Source organism: Lepus europaeus, unplaced genomic scaffold (assembly GCF_033115175.1).
Source record: "Lepus europaeus isolate LE1 unplaced genomic scaffold, mLepTim1.pri SCAFFOLD_83, whole genome shotgun sequence".
NCBI lineage: Eukaryota > Metazoa > Chordata > Mammalia > Lagomorpha > Leporidae > Lepus > Lepus europaeus.
The window spans coordinates 317,623-335,638 of record NW_026909611.1 but is presented as its reverse complement, the minus strand read 5'-3'; positions in this window follow the sequence as shown (position 1 = coordinate 335,638).

The following is an 18,016-nucleotide window of genomic DNA, read 5'->3' as shown; positions in this document are numbered from 1 at the left end:
TCGAGAAAATCACAGAAAAATGGTTTGGTAGAAAACAAAAGTCTTTTCGTTAGGCAAGTGCATAAAATGTCATCTATACAAACAGAAATATCATGGTTGTTTGCCGCAGTTCCTCTAGCTTTCTCCCTAGAAAATACGAATGTGTAGAGCTGGTGTCCCCATGATGAACCAATTAGTGTTTCAATGGTACAAAATGAAATGTCCCTGATAAAAAACATACAAAACAATAAAGTCCATCGATAATATCCAGAACACACAAACACAGGGCTTTCACAATATTTCGGATTGAGTTAGGCAAAACAAAACCAGATATTTGCAGTTTCATCCAGTCATATCCGGACAAACTGGTGTGGAATTCGTATGCAATGGACTGAGAAAATCACAGTACAAATGGTTTTGGAGAAAAGCAAAGTCTTTTCTTTAGGCAAGTGCATAAAATGTCATCTATACAAACAGAAATATCATGTTTGTTTGCCGCAGTTCCTCTAGCTTTCTCCCTAGAAAATACGAATGTGTAGAGCTGGTTTCTCCATGTGGAACCAATTACTGTATCCAAGCTCAAAATTAAATGTTCCCCGATAAAAAACATTAAAAACAATAAAGTCCATTGATAATATCCAGAAAACACAAACACAGAGGCTGTAGAAATATCTAGGATTGAGTTAGCCAAAACAAAACCGGATATTTCCGGTTCCATCCAGTCATATCCAGACAAAGTGGTGTAGAGCTGGTGTCGCCATGTGGAACCAATTAGTGTTTCCAACGAAATGAAATGTTCCCTGATAAAAAACATTCAAAACAATAAAGTCCGTGGATAATAGCAGGAATACACAAACACAGAGGCTGTAGCAATATCTGGGATTGAGTTAGCCAAAACAAAACCAGATATTTCTGTATTCATCCAGTCATATCCGGACAAACTGGTGTGGAATTCGTATGCAATGCACCGAGAAAATCACAGTAAAAATTTTTTTGGAAAAAGCAATGTATTTACGTTAGGCAAGTGCATAAAATGTCATCGATACTAACAGAAACCTCATGTTTGCTTGCCGCAGTTCCTCTACCTTTTTCCCTAGAAAATACGAATGTGTAGAGAGGTGTCTGCATGTGGAAACAATTAGTGTTTCACAGCACAAAATTAAATGTTCCATAATAAAAACTTTCAAAACAATACAGTCCATCGATGATATCCAGAAAACACAAACACAGAGGCTGTAGCAATATATCGGATTGAGTTATCCAAAACACAACCCGATATGTCTGGTTTCATCCAGTCATATCCGGACAAAGTCGAGTGGAATTCGTATGCAATGGACAGAGATAATCACAGTACAAATGGTTTTGGAGAAAAGCAAAGTCTTTTCATTAGGCAAGTGCATAAAATGTCATCTATACAAACAGAAATATCATGTTTGTTTGCCACAGTTCCTCTAGCTTTCTCCCTAGAAAATATGAATGTGTAGAGCTGGTGTCTCCATGTGGAACCAATTAGTGTTTCCAAGCACAAAATTAAATGTAACCTGATAAAAATCACTCAAACCAATAACGCCCATGGATAATATCAGGAAAACACAAAAACAGAGGCTGTAGCAATATCTGGCGTTTAGTTAGCCAAAACAAAACCGGATATTTCCGGTTTCTTCCAGTCATATGCGGACAAACTGGTGTGGAATTCGTATGCAATGGACCGAGAAAATCACAGTACAAATGGTTTTGGAGAAAAGCAAAGTCTTTTCATTAGGCAAGTGCATGAAATGTCATCTGTACAAATAGACATATCATGTTTGTTTGCCGCAGTTCCTCTAGCTTTCTCCCTAGAAAATAGGAATGTGTAGAGCTGGTGTCTCCATGTGGAACCAATTAGTGTTTCAATGATACAAAATTAAATGTTCCCTGATAAAAACATTCAAAACAATAAAGCCCGTGGATAATATCAAGAATACACACACACAGAGGCTTTCAGAATACTTCGGATTGAGTTAGCCAAAACACAACCAGATATTTCTGGTTTTCTCAAGTCATATCCGCAAAAAGTGTTGTGGGATTAGTATGCAATGGACCGAGAAAATGACAGTAAGAATGGTTTTCGGGAGAAGAAAAGTCTTTTCATTAGGCAAGTGCATAAAATGTCATCTATGCAAACAGAAATACCATGTTTGTTTGCCGCAAATCCTGTAGCGTTCTCCCTAGAGAATACGAATGTCTGGAGCTGGTGTCCACATGATGAACGAATTAGTGTTTCTACAGTACAAAATTAAATGTTCCCTGATAAAAATATTCAAAACAATAAAGTCCATCGTTAATATCCACAAAACACAAACACAGAGGCTTTCACAATATTTTGGATTGAGTTAGCCAAAAGAGAACTGGATATTTCTGGTTGCATCCAGTCATATACGGACAAAGTGGTTTGGAATTCGTATGCAATGGACCGAGAAAATCACAGTACAAATGGTTTTGGAGAAAAGCAAAGTCTTTTCATTAGGCAAGTGCATGAAATGGCATCTGTACAAATAGAAATATTATGTTTGTTTGCCGCAGTTCCTCTAGCTTTCTCCCTAGAAAATAGGAAAGTGTAGAGCTGGTGTCTCCATGTGGAACCAATTAGGCTTTCACAGCACAAAATTAAATGTTCCCTGATAAAAACATGCAAAAGAATAAAGTCCCTCGATAATATCCAGAAAACACAAACACAGAGGCTTTCGCAATATTTCGGATTGAGTTAGCCAAAACACAACTGGATATTTCTGGTTTAATCCAGTCATATTCGGACAAAGTGGTTGGGAATTCATATGCAATGGATCGAGAAAATCACAGAAAAATGGTTTGGTAGAAAACAAAAGTCTTTTCGTTAGGCAAGTGCATAAAATGTCATCTATACAAACAGAAATATCATGGTTGTTTGCCGCAGTTCCTCTAGCTTTCTCCCTAGAAAATACGAATGTGTAGAGCTGGTGTCCCCATGATGAACCAATTAGTGTTTCAACGGTACAAAATGAAATGTTCCCTGATAAAAAACATACAAAACAATAAAGTCCATCGATAATATCCAGAACACACAAACACAGGGCTTTCACAATATTTCGGATTGAGTTAGGCAAAACAAAACCAGATATTTGCAGTTTCATCCAGTCATATCCGGACAAACTGGTGTGGAATTCGTATGCAATGGACTGAGAAAATCACAGTACAAATGGTTTTGGAGAAAAGCAAAGTCTTTTCTTTAGGCAAGTGCATAAAATGTCATCTATACAAACAGAAATATCATGTTTGTTTGCCGCAGTTCCTCTAGCTTTCTCCCTAGAAAATACGAATGTGTAGAGCTGGTTTCTCCATGTGGAACCAATTACTGTATCCAAGCTCAAAATTAAATGTTCCCCGATAAAAAACATTAAAAACAATAAAGTCCATTGATAATATCCAGAAAACACAAACACAGAGGCTGTAGAAATATCTAGGATTGAGTTAGCCAAAACAAAACCGGATATTTCCGGTTCCATCCAGTCATATCCAGACAAAGTGGTGTAGAGCTGGTGTCGCCATGTGGAACCAATTAGTGTTTCCAACGAAATGAAATGTTCCCTGATAAAAAACATTCAAAACAATAAAGTCCGTGGATAATAGCAGGAATACACAAACACAGAGGCTGTAGCAATATCTGGGATTGAGTTAGCCAAAACAAAACCAGATATTTCTGTATTCATCCAGTCATATCCGGACAAACTGGTGTGGAATTCGTATGCAATGCACCGAGAATATCACAGTAAAAATTTTTTTGGAAAAAGCAATGTATTTACGTTAGGCAAGTGCATAAAATGTCATCGATACTAACAGAAACCTCATGTTTGCTTGCCGCAGTTCCTCTACCTTTTTCCCTAGAAAATACGAATGTGTAGAGAGGTGTCTGCATGTGGAAACAATTAGTGTTTCACAGCACAAAATTAAATGTTCCATAATAAAAACTTTCAAAACAATACAGTCCATCGATGATATCCAGAAAACACAAACACAGAGGCTGTAGCAATATATCGGATTGAGTTATCCAAAACACAACCCGATATGTCTGGTTTCATCCAGTCATATCCGGACAAACTGGTGTGGAATTCGTATGCAATGGACAGAGATAATCACAGTACAAATGGTTTTGGAGAAAAGCAAAGTCTTTTCATTAGGCAAGTGCATAAAATGTCATCTATACAAACAGAAATATCATGTTTGTTTGCCGCAGTTCCTCTAGCTTTCTCCCTAGAAAATATGAATGTGTAGAGCTGGTGTCTCTATGTGGAACCAATTAGTGTTTCCAAGCACAAAATTAAATGTAACCTGATAAAAATCACTCAAACCAATAACGTCCATGGATAATATCAGGAAAACACAAAAACAGAGGCTGTAGCAATATCTGGCGTTTAGTTAGCCAAAACAAAACCGGATATTTCCGGTTTCTTCCAGTCATATGCGGACAAACTGGTGTGGAATTCGTATGCAATGGACCGAGAAAATCACAGTACAAATGGTTTTGGAGAAAAGCAAAGTCTTTTCATTAGGCAAGTGCATGAAATGTCATCTGTACAAATAGACATATCATGTTTGTTTGCCGCAGTTCCTCTAGCTTTCTCCCTAGAAAATACGAATGTGTAGAGCTGGTGTCTCCATGTGGAACCAATTAGTGTTTCAATGATACAAAATTAAATGTTCCCTGATAAAAACATTCAAAACAATAAAGCCCGTGGATAATATCAAGAATACACACACACAGAGGCTTTCAGAATATTTCGGATTGAGTTAGCCAAAACACAAACAGATATTTCTGGTTTTCTCAAGTCATATCCACAAAAAGTGTTGTGGGATTAGTATGCAATGGACCGAGAAAATGACAGTAAGAATGGTTTTCGGGAGAAGAAAAGTCTTTTCATTAGGCAAGTGCATAAAATGTCATCTATGCAAACAGAAATACCATGTTTGTTTGCCGCAAATCCTGTAGCGTTCTCCCTAGAGAATACGAATGTCTGGAGCTGGTGTCCACATGATGAACGAATTAGTGTTTCTACGGTACAAAATTAAATGTTCCCTGATAAAAATATTCAAAACAATAAAGTCCATCGTTAATATCCACAAAACACAAACACAGAGGCTTTCACAATATTTTGGATTGAGTTAGCCAAAAGAGAACTGGATATTTCTGGTTGCATCCAGTCATATATGGACAAAGTGGTTTGGAATTCGTATGCAATGGACCGAGAAAATCACAGTACAAATGGTTTTGGAGAAAAGCAAAGTCTTTTCATTAGGCAAGTGCATGAAATGGCATCTGTACAAATAGAAATATTATGTTTGTTTGCCGCAGTTCCTCTAGCTTTCTCCCTAGAAAATAGGAAAGTGTAGAGCTGGTGTCTCCATGTGGAACCAATTAGTCTTTCACAGCACAAAATTAAATGTTCCCTGATAAAAACATGCAAAAGAATAAAGTCCCTCGATAATATCCAGAAAACACAAACACAGAGGCTTTCGCAATATTTCGGATTGAGTTAGCCAAAACACAACTGGATATTTCTGGTTTAATCCAGTCATATTCGGACAAAGTGGTTGGGAATTCATATGCAATGGATCGAGAAAATCACAGAAAAATGGTTTGGTAGAAAACAAAAGTCTTTTCGTTAGGCAAGTGCATAAAATGTCATCTATACAAACAGAAATATCATGGTTGTTTGCCGCAGTTCCTCTAGCTTTCTCCCTAGAAAATACGAATGTGTAGAGCTGGTGTCCCCATGATGAACCAATTAGTGTTTCAACGGTACAAAATGAAATGTTCCCTGATAAAAAACATACAAAACAATAAAGTCCATCGATAATATCCAGAACACACAAACACAGGGCTTTCACAATATTTCGGATTGAGTTAGGCAAAACAAAACCAGATATTTGCAGTTTCATCCAGTCATATCCGGACAAACTGGTGTGGAATTCGTATGCAATGGACTGAGAAAATCACAGTACAAATGGTTTTGGAGAAAAGCAAAGTCTTTTCTTTAGGCAAGTGCATAAAATGTCATCTATACAAACAGAAATATCATGTTTGTTTGCCGCAGTTCCTCTAGCTTTCTCCCTAGAAAATACGAATGTGTAGAGCTGGTTTCTCCATGTGGAACCAATTACTGTATCCAAGCTCAAAATTAAATGTTCCCCGATAAAAAACATTAAAAACAATAAAGTCCATTGATAATATCCAGAAAACACAAACACAGAGGCTGTAGAAATATCTAGGATTGAGTTAGCCAAAACAAAACCGGATATTTCCGGTTCCATCCAGTCATATCCAGACAAAGTGGTGTAGAGCTGGTGTCGCCATGTGGAACCAATTAGTGTTTCCAACGAAATGAAATGTTCCCTGATAAAAAACATTCAAAACAATAAAGTCCGTGGATAATAGCAGGAATACACAAACACAGAGGCTGTAGCAATATCTGGGATTGAGTTAGCCAAAACAAAACCAGATATTTCTGTATTCATCCAGTCATATCCGGACAAACTGGTGTGGAATTCGTATGCAATGCACCGAGAATATCACAGTAAAAATTTTTTTGGAAAAAGCAATGTATTTACGTTAGGCAAGTGCATAAAATGTCATCGATACTAACAGAAACCTCATGTTTGCTTGCCGCAGTTCCTCTACCTTTTTCCCTAGAAAATACGAATGTGTAGAGAGGTGTCTGCATGTGGAAACAATTAGTGTTTCACAGCACAAAATTAAATGTTCCATAATAAAAACTTTCAAAACAATACAGTCCATCGATGATATCCAGAAAACACAAACACAGAGGCTGTAGCAATATATCGGATTGAGTTATCCAAAACACAACCCGATATGTCTGGTTTCATCCAGTCATATCCGGACAAACTGGTGTGGAATTCGTATGCAATGGACAGAGATAATCACAGTACAAATGGTTTTGGAGAAAAGCAAAGTCTTTTCATTAGGCAAGTGCATAAAATGTCATCTATACAAACAGAAATATCATGTTTGTTTGCCGCAGTTCCTCTAGCTTTCTCCCTAGAAAATATGAATGTGTAGAGCTGGTGTCTCTATGTGGAACTAATTAGTGTTTCCAAGCACAAAATTAAATGTAACCTGATAAAAATCACTCAAACCAATAACGTCCATGGATAATATCAGGAAAACACAAAAACAGAGGCTGTAGCAATATCTGGCGTTTAGTTAGCCAAAACAAAACTGGATATTTCCGGTTTCTTCCAGTCATATGCGGACAAACTGGTGTGGAATTCGTATGCAATGGACCGAGAAAATCACAGTACAAATGGTTTTGGAGAAAAGCAAAGTCTTTTCATTAGGCAAGTGCATGAAATGTCATCTGTACAAATAGACATATCATGTTTGTTTGCCGCAGTTCCTCTAGCTTTCTCCCTAGAAAATACGAATGTGTAGAGCTGGTGTCTCCATGTGGAACCAATTAGTGTTTCAATGATACAAAATTAAATGTTCCCTGATAAAAACATTCAAAACAATAAAGCCCGTGGATAATATCAAGAATACACACACACAGAGGCTTTCAGAATATTTCGGATTGAGTTAGCCAAAACACAAACAGATATTTCTGGTTTTCTCAAGTCATATCCACAAAAAGTGTTGTGGGATTAGTATGCAATGGACCGAGAAAATGACAGTAAGAATGGTTTTCGGGAGAAGAAAAGTCTTTTCATTAGGCAAGTGCATAAAATGTCATCTATGCAAACAGAAATACCATGTTTGTTTGCCGCAAATCCTGTAGCGTTCTCCCTAGAGAATACGAATGTCTGGAGCTGGTGTCCACATGATGAACGAATTAGTGTTTCTACGGTACAAAATTAAATGTTCCCTGATAAAAATATTCAAAACAATAAAGTCCATCGTTAATATCCACAAAACACAAACACAGAGGCTTTCACAATATTTTGGATTGAGTTAGCCAAAAGAGAACTGGATATTTCTGGTTGCATCCAGTCATATATGGACAAAGTGGTTTGGAATTCGTATGCAATGGACCGAGAAAATCACAGTACAAATGGTTTTGGAGAAAAGCAAAGTCTTTTCATTAGGCAAGTGCATGAAATGGCATCTGTACAAATAGAAATATTATGTTTGTTTGCCGCAGTTCCTCTAGCTTTCTCCCTAGAAAATAGGAAAGTGTAGAGCTGGTGTCTCCATGTGGAACCAATTAGGCTTTCACAGCACAAAATTAAATGTTCCCTGATAAAAACATGCAAAAGAATAAAGTCCCTCGATAATATCCAGAAAACACAAACACAGAGGCTTTCGCAATATTTCGGATTGAGTTAGCCAAAACACAACTGGATATTTCTGGTTTAATCCAGTCATATTCGGACAAAGTGGTTGGGAATTCATATGCAATGGATCGAGAAAATCACAGAAAAATGGTTTGGTAGAAAACAAAAGTCTTTTCGTTAGGCAAGTGCATAAAATGTCATCTATACAAACAGAAATATCATGGTTGTTTGCCGCAGTTCCTCTAGCTTTCTCCCTAGAAAATACGAATGTGTAGAGCTGGTGTCCCCATGATGAACCAATTAGTGTTTCAACGGTACAAAATGAAATGTTCCCTGATAAAAAACATACAAAACAATAAAGTCCATCGATAATATCCAGAACACACAAACACAGGGCTTTCACAATATTTCGGATTGAGTTAGGCAAAACAAAACCAGATATTTGCAGTTTCATCCAGTCATATCCGGACAAACTGGTGTGGAATTCGTATGCAATGGACTGAGAAAATCACAGTACAAATGGTTTTGGAGAAAAGCAAAGTCTTTTCTTTAGGCAAGTGCATAAAATGTCATCTATACAAACAGAAATATCATGTTTGTTTGCCGCAGTTCCTCTAGCTTTCTCCCTAGAAAATACGAATGTGTAGAGCTGGTTTCTCCATGTGGAACCAATTACTGTATCCAAGCTCAAAATTAAATGTTCCCCGATAAAAAACATTAAAAACAATAAAGTCCATTGATAATATCCAGAAAACACAAACACAGAGGCTGTAGAAATATCTAGGATTGAGTTAGCCAAAACAAAACCGGATATTTCCGGTTCCATCCAGTCATATCCAGACAAAGTGGTGTAGAGCTGGTGTCGCCATGTGGAACCAATTAGTGTTTCCAACGAAATGAAATGTTCCCTGATAAAAAACATTCAAAACAATAAAGTCCGTGGATAATAGCAGGAATACACAAACACAGAGGCTGTAGCAATATCTGGGATTGAGTTAGCCAAAACAAAACCAGATATTTCTGTATTCATCCAGTCATATCCGGACAAACTGGTGTGGAATTCGTATGCAATGCACCGAGAATATCACAGTAAAAATTTTTTTGGAAAAAGCAATGTATTTACGTTAGGCAAGTGCATAAAATGTCATCGATACTAACAGAAACCTCATGTTTGCTTGCCGCAGTTCCTCTACCTTTTTCCCTAGAAAATACGAATGTGTAGAGAGGTGTCTGCATGTGGAAACAATTAGTGTTTCACAGCACAAAATTAAATGTTCCATAATAAAAACTTTCAAAACAATACAGTCCATCGATGATATCCAGAAAACACAAACACAGAGGCTGTAGCAATATATCGGATTGAGTTATCCAAAACACAACCCGATATGTCTGGTTTCATCCAGTCATATCCGGACAAACTGGTGTGGAATTCGTATGCAATGGACAGAGATAATCACAGTACAAATGGTTTTGGAGAAAAGCAAAGTCTTTTCATTAGGCAAGTGCATAAAATGTCATCTATACAAACAGAAATACCATGTTTGTTTGCCGCAAATCCTGTAGCGTTCTCCCTAGAGAATACGAATGTCTGGAGCTGGTGTCCACATGATGAACGAATTAGTGTTTCTACAGTACAAAATTAAATGTTCCCTGATAAAAATATTCAAAACAATAAAGTCCATCGTTAATATCCACAAAACACAAACACAGAGGCTTTCACAATATTTTGGATTGAGTTAGCCAAAAGAGAACTGGATATTTCTGGTTGCATCCAGTCATATACGGACAAAGTGGTTTGGAATTCGTATGCAATGGACCGAGAAAATCACAGTACAAATGGTTTTGGAGAAAAGCAAAGTCTTTTCATTAGGCAAGTGCATGAAATGGCATCTGTACAAATAGAAATATTATGTTTGTTTGCCGCAGTTCCTCTAGCTTTCTCCCTAGAAAATAGGAAAGTGTAGAGCTGGTGTCTCCATGTGGAACCAATTAGGCTTTCACAGCACAAAATTAAATGTTCCCTGATAAAAACATGCAAAAGAATAAAGTCCCTCGATAATATCCAGAAAACACAAACACAGAGGCTTTCGCAATATTTCGGATTGAGTTAGCCAAAACACAACTGGATATTTCTGGTTTAATCCAGTCATATTCGGACAAAGTGGTTGGGAATTCATATGCAATGGATCGAGAAAATCACAGAAAAATGGTTTGGTAGAAAACAAAAGTCTTTTCGTTAGGCAAGTGCATAAAATGTCATCTATACAAACAGAAATATCATGGTTGTTTGCCGCAGTTCCTCTAGCTTTCTCCCTAGAAAATACGAATGTGTAGAGCTGGTGTCCCCATGATGAACCAATTAGTGTTTCAACGGTACAAAATGAAATGTTCCCTGATAAAAAACATACAAAACAATAAAGTCCATCGATAATATCCAGAACACACAAACACAGGGCTTTCACAATATTTCGGATTGAGTTAGGCAAAACAAAACCAGATATTTGCAGTTTCATCCAGTCATATCCGGACAAACTGGTGTGGAATTCGTATGCAATGGACTGAGAAAATCACAGTACAAATGGTTTTGGAGAAAAGCAAAGTCTTTTCTTTAGGCAAGTGCATAAAATGTCATCTATACAAACAGAAATATCATGTTTGTTTGCCGCAGTTCCTCTAGCTTTCTCCCTAGAAAATACGAATGTGTAGAGCTGGTTTCTCCATGTGGAACCAATTACTGTATCCAAGCTCAAAATTAAATGTTCCCCGATAAAAAACATTAAAAACAATAAAGTCCATTGATAATATCCAGAAAACACAAACACAGAGGCTGTAGAAATATCTAGGATTGAGTTAGCCAAAACAAAACCGGATATTTCCGGTTCCATCCAGTCATATCCAGACAAAGTGGTGTAGAGCTGGTGTCGCCATGTGGAACCAATTAGTGTTTCCAACGAAATGAAATGTTCCCTGATAAAAAACATTCAAAACAATAAAGTCCGTGGATAATAGCAGGAATACACAAACACAGAGGCTGTAGCAATATCTGGGATTGAGTTAGCCAAAACAAAACCAGATATTTCTGTATTCATCCAGTCATATCCGGACAAACTGGTGTGGAATTCGTATGCAATGCACCGAGAATATCACAGTAAAAATTTTTTTGGAAAAAGCAATGTATTTACGTTAGGCAAGTGCATAAAATGTCATCGATACTAACAGAAACCTCATGTTTGCTTGCCGCAGTTCCTCTACCTTTTTCCCTAGAAAATACGAATGTGTAGAGAGGTGTCTGCATGTGGAAACAATTAGTGTTTCACAGCACAAAATTAAATGTTCCATAATAAAAACTTTCAAAACAATACAGTCCATCGATGATATCCAGAAAACACAAACACAGAGGCTGTAGCAATATATCGGATTGAGTTATCCAAAACACAACCCGATATGTCTGGTTTCATCCAGTCATATCCGGACAAACTGGTGTGGAATTCGTATGCAATGGACAGAGATAATCACAGTACAAATGGTTTTGGAGAAAAGCAAAGTCTTTTCATTAGGCAAGTGCATAAAATGTCATCTATACAAACAGAAATATCATGTTTGTTTGCCGCAGTTCCTCTAGCTTTCTCCCTAGAAAATATGAATGTGTAGAGCTGGTGTCTCTATGTGGAACTAATTAGTGTTTCCAAGCACAAAATTAAATGTAACCTGATAAAAATCACTCAAACCAATAACGTCCATGGATAATATCAGGAAAACACAAAAACAGAGGCTGTAGCAATATCTGGCGTTTAGTTAGCCAAAACAAAACCGGATATTTCCGGTTTCTTCCAGTCATATGCGGACAAACTGGTGTGGAATTCGTATGCAATGGACCGAGAAAATCACAGTACAAATGGTTTTGGAGAAAAGCAAAGTCTTTTCATTAGGCAAGTGCATGAAATGTCATCTGTACAAATAGACATATCATGTTTGTTTGCCGCAGTTCCTCTAGCTTTCTCCCTAGAAAATACGAATGTGTAGAGCTGGTGTCTCCATGTGGAACCAATTAGTGTTTCAATGATACAAAATTAAATGTTCCCTGATAAAAACATTCAAAACAATAAAGCCCGTGGATAATATCAAGAATACACACACACAGAGGCTTTCAGAATATTTCGGATTGAGTTAGCCAAAACACAAACAGATATTTCTGGTTTTCTCAAGTCATATCCACAAAAAGTGTTGTGGGATTAGTATGCAATGGACCGAGAAAATGACAGTAAGAATGGTTTTCGGGAGAAGAAAAGTCTTTTCATTAGGCAAGTGCATAAAATGTCATCTATGCAAACAGAAATACCATGTTTGTTTGCCGCAAATCCTGTAGCGTTCTCCCTAGAGAATACGAATGTCTGGAGCTGGTGTCCACATGATGAACGAATTAGTGTTTCTACGGTACAAAATTAAATGTTCCCTGATAAAAATATTCAAAACAATAAAGTCCATCGTTAATATCCACAAAACACAAACACAGAGGCTTTCACAATATTTTGGATTGAGTTAGCCAAAAGAGAACTGGATATTTCTGGTTGCATCCAGTCATATATGGACAAAGTGGTTTGGAATTCGTATGCAATGGACCGAGAAAATCACAGTACAAATGGTTTTGGAGAAAAGCAAAGTCTTTTCATTAGGCAAGTGCATGAAATGGCATCTGTACAAATAGAAATATTATGTTTGTTTGCCGCAGTTCCTCTAGCTTTCTCCCTAGAAAATAGGAAAGTGTAGAGCTGGTGTCTCCATGTGGAACCAATTAGTCTTTCACAGCACAAAATTAAATGTTCCCTGATAAAAACATGCAAAAGAATAAAGTCCCTCGATAATATCCAGAAAACACAAACACAGAGGCTTTCGCAATATTTCGGATTGAGTTAGCCAAAACACAACTGGATATTTCTGGTTTAATCCAGTCATATTCGGACAAAGTGGTTGGGAATTCATATGCAATGGATCGAGAAAATCACAGAAAAATGGTTTGGTAGAAAACAAAAGTCTTTTCGTTAGGCAAGTGCATAAAATGTCATCTATACAAACAGAAATATCATGGTTGTTTGCCGCAGTTCCTCTAGCTTTCTCCCTAGAAAATACGAATGTGTAGAGCTGGTGTCCCCATGATGAACCAATTAGTGTTTCAACGGTACAAAATGAAATGTTCCCTGATAAAAAACATACAAAACAATAAAGTCCATCGATAATATCCAGAACACACAAACACAGGGCTTTCACAATATTTCGGATTGAGTTAGGCAAAACAAAACCAGATATTTGCAGTTTCATCCAGTCATATCCGGACAAACTGGTGTGGAATTCGTATGCAATGGACTGAGAAAATCACAGTACAAATGGTTTTGGAGAAAAGCAAAGTCTTTTCTTTAGGCAAGTGCATAAAATGTCATCTATACAAACAGAAATATCATGTTTGTTTGCCGCAGTTCCTCTAGCTTTCTCCCTAGAAAATACGAATGTGTAGAGCTGGTTTCTCCATGTGGAACCAATTACTGTATCCAAGCTCAAAATTAAATGTTCCCCGATAAAAAACATTAAAAACAATAAAGTCCATTGATAATATCCAGAAAACACAAACACAGAGGCTGTAGAAATATCTAGGATTGAGTTAGCCAAAACAAAACCGGATATTTCCGGTTCCATCCAGTCATATCCAGACAAAGTGGTGTAGAGCTGGTGTCGCCATGTGGAACCAATTAGTGTTTCCAACGAAATGAAATGTTCCCTGATAAAAAACATTCAAAACAATAAAGTCCGTGGATAATAGCAGGAATACACAAACACAGAGGCTGTAGCAATATCTGGGATTGAGTTAGCCAAAACAAAACCAGATATTTCTGTATTCATCCAGTCATATCCGGACAAACTGGTGTGGAATTCGTATGCAATGCACCGAGAATATCACAGTAAAAATTTTTTTGGAAAAAGCAATGTATTTACGTTAGGCAAGTGCATAAAATGTCATCGATACTAACAGAAACCTCATGTTTGCTTGCCGCAGTTCCTCTACCTTTTTCCCTAGAAAATACGAATGTGTAGAGAGGTGTCTGCATGTGGAAACAATTAGTGTTTCACAGCACAAAATTAAATGTTCCATAATAAAAACTTTCAAAACAATACAGTCCATCGATGATATCCAGAAAACACAAACACAGAGGCTGTAGCAATATATCGGATTGAGTTATCCAAAACACAACCCGATATGTCTGGTTTCATCCAGTCATATCCGGACAAACTGGTGTGGAATTCGTATGCAATGGACAGAGATAATCACAGTACAAATGGTTTTGGAGAAAAGCAAAGTCTTTTCATTAGGCAAGTGCATAAAATGTCATCTATACAAACAGAAATACCATGTTTGTTTGCCGCAAATCCTGTAGCGTTCTCCCTAGAGAATACGAATGTCTGGAGCTGGTGTCCACATGATGAACGAATTAGTGTTTCTACAGTACAAAATTAAATGTTCCCTGATAAAAATATTCAAAACAATAAAGTCCATCGTTAATATCCACAAAACACAAACACAGAGGCTTTCACAATATTTTGGATTGAGTTAGCCAAAAGAGAACTGGATATTTCTGGTTGCATCCAGTCATATACGGACAAAGTGGTTTGGAATTCGTATGCAATGGACCGAGAAAATCACAGTACAAATGGTTTTGGAGAAAAGCAAAGTCTTTTCATTAGGCAAGTGCATGAAATGGCATCTGTACAAATAGAAATATTATGTTTGTTTGCCGCAGTTCCTCTAGCTTTCTCCCTAGAAAATAGGAAAGTGTAGAGCTGGTGTCTCCATGTGGAACCAATTAGGCTTTCACAGCACAAAATTAAATGTTCCCTGATAAAAACATGCAAAAGAATAAAGTCCCTCGATAATATCCAGAAAACACAAACACAGAGGCTTTCGCAATATTTCGGATTGAGTTAGCCAAAACACAACTGGATATTTCTGGTTTAATCCAGTCATATTCGGACAAAGTGGTTGGGAATTCATATGCAATGGATCGAGAAAATCACAGAAAAATGGTTTGGTAGAAAACAAAAGTCTTTTCGTTAGGCAAGTGCATAAAATGTCATCTATACAAACAGAAATATCATGGTTGTTTGCCGCAGTTCCTCTAGCTTTCTCCCTAGAAAATACGAATGTGTAGAGCTGGTGTCCCCATGATGAACCAATTAGTGTTTCAACGGTACAAAATGAAATGTTCCCTGATAAAAAACATACAAAACAATAAAGTCCATCGATAATATCCAGAACACACAAACACAGGGCTTTCACAATATTTCGGATTGAGTTAGGCAAAACAAAACCAGATATTTGCAGTTTCATCCAGTCATATCCGGACAAACTGGTGTGGAATTCGTATGCAATGGACTGAGAAAATCACAGTACAAATGGTTTTGGAGAAAAGCAAAGTCTTTTCTTTAGGCAAGTGCATAAAATGTCATCTATACAAACAGAAATATCATGTTTGTTTGCCGCAGTTCCTCTAGCTTTCTCCCTAGAAAATACGAATGTGTAGAGCTGGTTTCTCCATGTGGAACCAATTACTGTATCCAAGCTCAAAATTAAATGTTCCCCGATAAAAAACATTAAAAACAATAAAGTCCATTGATAATATCCAGAAAACACAAACACAGAGGCTGTAGAAATATCTAGGATTGAGTTAGCCAAAACAAAACCGGATATTTCCGGTTCCATCCAGTCATATCCAGACAAAGTGGTGTAGAGCTGGTGTCGCCATGTGGAACCAATTAGTGTTTCCAACGAAATGAAATGTTCCCTGATAAAAAACATTCAAAACAATAAAGTCCGTGGATAATAGCAGGAATACACAAACACAGAGGCTGTAGCAATATCTGGGATTGAGTTAGCCAAAACAAAACCAGATATTTCTGTATTCATCCAGTCATATCCGGACAAACTGGTGTGGAATTCGTATGCAATGCACCGAGAATATCACAGTAAAAATTTTTTTGGAAAAAGCAATGTATTTACGTTAGGCAAGTGCATAAAATGTCATCGATACTAACAGAAACCTCATGTTTGCTTGCCGCAGTTCCTCTACCTTTTTCCCTAGAAAATACGAATGTGTAGAGAGGTGTCTGCATGTGGAAACAATTAGTGTTTCACAGCACAAAATTAAATGTTCCATAATAAAAACTTTCAAAACAATACAGTCCATCGATGATATCCAGAAAACACAAACACAGAGGCTGTAGCAATATATCGGATTGAGTTATCCAAAACACAACCCGATATGTCTGGTTTCATCCAGTCATATCCGGACAAACTGGTGTGGAATTCGTATGCAATGGACAGAGATAATCACAGTACAAATGGTTTTGGAGAAAAGCAAAGTCTTTTCATTAGGCAAGTGCATAAAATGTCATCTATACAAACAGAAATATCATGTTTGTTTGCCGCAGTTCCTCTAGCTTTCTCCCTAGAAAATATGAATGTGTAGAGCTGGTGTCTCTATGTGGAACCAATTAGTGTTTCCAAGCACAAAATTAAATGTAACCTGATAAAAATCACTCAAACCAATAACGTCCATGGATAATATCAGGAAAACACAAAAACAGAGGCTGTAGCAATATCTGGCGTTTAGTTAGCCAAAACAAAACCGGATATTTCCGGTTTCTTCCAGTCATATGCGGACAAACTGGTGTGGAATTCGTATGCAATGGACCGAGAAAATCACAGTACAAATGGTTTTGGAGAAAAGCAAAGTCTTTTCATTAGGCAAGTGCATGAAATGTCATCTGTACAAATAGACATATCATGTTTGTTTGCCGCAGTTCCTCTAGCTTTCTCCCTAGAAAATACGAATGTGTAGAGCTGGTGTCTCCATGTGGAACCAATTAGTGTTTCAATGATACAAAATTAAATGTTCCCTGATAAAAACATTCAAAACAATAAAGCCCGTGGATAATATCAAGAATACACACACACAGAGGCTTTCAGAATATTTCGGATTGAGTTAGCCAAAACACAAACAGATATTTCTGGTTTTCTCAAGTCATATCCACAAAAAGTGTTGTGGGATTAGTATGCAATGGACCGAGAAAATGACAGTAAGAATGGTTTTCGGGAGAAGAAAAGTCTTTTCATTAGGCAAGTGCATAAAATGTCATCTATGCAAACAGAAATACCATGTTTGTTTGCCGCAAATCCTGTAGCGTTCTCCCTAGAGAATACGAATGTCTGGAGCTGGTGTCCACATGATGAACGAATTAGTGTTTCTACGGTACAAAATTAAATGTTCCCTGATAAAAATATTCAAAACAATAAAGTCCATCGTTAATATCCACAAAACACAAACACAGAGGCTTTCACAATATTTTGGATTGAGTTAGCCAAAAGAGAACTGGATATTTCTGGTTGCATCCAGTCATATATGGACAAAGTGGTTTGGAATTCGTATGCAATGGACCGAGAAAATCACAGTACAAATGGTTTTGGAGAAAAGCAAAGTCTTTTCATTAGGCAAGTGCATGAAATGGCATCTGTACAAATAGAAATATTATGTTTGTTTGCCGCAGTTCCTCTAGCTTTCTCCCTAGAAAATAGGAAAGTGTAGAGCTGGTGTCTCCATGTGGAACCAATTAGTCTTTCACAGCACAAAATTAAATGTTCCCTGATAAAAACATGCAAAAGAATAAAGTCCCTCGATAATATCCAGAAAAC